We start from the raw sequence: 1795 nt of genomic DNA, 5'->3' as shown, positions 1-1795 counted from the left end.
CGTCGTGCTCTGCGGCCGAGCATGCGCAGTGCATCCGCCCCACCCCCACCCAGGCGCTGGGCTACTTTTCCGTCAATACGAAAAGGCAACCTTGCGAGTGGTGAGCGGGCTGTTTAGATCCCTGACTCGGGACTAAGAGTTTAGCCCTGAAGCCCTATCTATTATAGGTGGCAGCCAGATGTGCACATTTCTTTTTTTATTTTTTAAAATAAATTTATTTATTTACTGTGTTTTTGGCTGTGTTGGGTCTTCGTTGCTGCGCACAGGATTCCTCTAGTTGCAGCGATCAGGCTTCTCATTGTGGTGGCTTCTCTTTGTTGGGGCGCACGGGCTTCAGTAGTTGTGGCTTGGGGGGCTCTAGAGTGCAGGCTCAGTAGTTGTGCGCACGGGCTAAGTTGCTCCGAGGCATGTGGGATCTTCCGGACCAGGGCTCGAACCCTTGTCCCCTGCATTGGCAGGCGGATTCTTAACCACTGTGCTACCAGGGACGCCCCAGATGTCCAACTCTTGAACTTTCAAATTACGTGAGCCGTTAGGTTTTCTTTTGTACTTAACCTATGTTGACTTGGTTTTCTGTCACTTGCAGCACAAAGTCCTGTCTTTTTTTTTTCTTTTTTAAAATAAATTTATTTATTTATTTTTGGCTGCGTTGGGTCTTCATTGCTGCACATGGGCTTTCTCTAGTTGCGGCGAGCAGGGGCTACTCGCGGGCTTCTCGTTGCGGTGGCTTCTCTTGTTGTGGAGCACGGGCTCTAGATGCATGGGCTTCAGTAGTTGTGGCTTGCGGGCTCTAGACCACAGGGTCAGTAGTTGTGGCGCACGGGTTTAGTTGTTCCGTGGCTTGTGGAATCCTCCCAGACCAGGAATGGAACCCCTGTCCCCTGCATTGGCAGGCAGATTCTTAACCACTGTGCCACCAGGGAAATCCACAAAATCCTGTCTTTTAATAAATGTACTCATGAGCAATTCCTAACAATAAATGTGTTTTACTTTCTAGGTTCATAAAATTTGTCTCACTCAGCAAGATAAAGCAGTTGAGCCTACAAGACGTTTAGGCTTCTGTTTCTTTTTCTTTTTTTTCTTTTTTGCAGTACACGAGCCTCTCACTGTTGTGGCCTCTCCCGTTGCAGAGCACAGGCTCGGGAGGCACAGGCTCAGTTTCTAATGAATGACTCTTATGAGTAAAAAATATCCATGAGCTAAGCCTTACCTTTTGTGTAGCAACTTTAAGAGAACTGGAGCAGTGAGTGCATACCCCTGCTTCTGTTAACAGGACTGAGGAAAAAGAAAAACAACACTACAAAAAAAACTGAATCCTGGTTCTGGGTGAGGACTTCCATCGGGTGTGCAAACTGCTTGTTCATGGGGGCAGTTATCTAATTTTTGAGATATTAATTTGTGTTATTTGTTGTACACTTTTCCTCCCTTGCATCATTATCTCAGGGATTTTAGTAGGACCAAAAGCAGAAGCTGTTGGAAGTCAAGAGCTGGTCTCGTGTTTTGTAAAAATTCAATCTGACTGAAAAGAGTATGAAAGTATCCAGGGAGGGAGGGAGAGAGAGACAGAGAGAGAGTTGTTTGGGAAGACAGGAGGCAGAGACATGCCTTAGAGGAAACCAAGGAAGAAAAGGTTTCAGAAGTACAGGAAGAGGATGAAGGTCTATAGTTCTGTGATTTTAGGGGACCTGCAACATGTTCTTCAACTGCATTATGGGGAGAGTGCTGGACCCTGAGAATAAGAAGTTACAACCTTGCCGAAGATACTCGTGATCAAGCCACTGGTCCTGATGAGAAC

This window comes from Mesoplodon densirostris, chromosome 2 (assembly GCF_025265405.1).
Source record: "Mesoplodon densirostris isolate mMesDen1 chromosome 2, mMesDen1 primary haplotype, whole genome shotgun sequence".
Lineage (NCBI taxonomy): Eukaryota > Metazoa > Chordata > Mammalia > Artiodactyla > Ziphiidae > Mesoplodon > Mesoplodon densirostris.
This window is presented reverse-complemented; position numbering follows the sequence as displayed.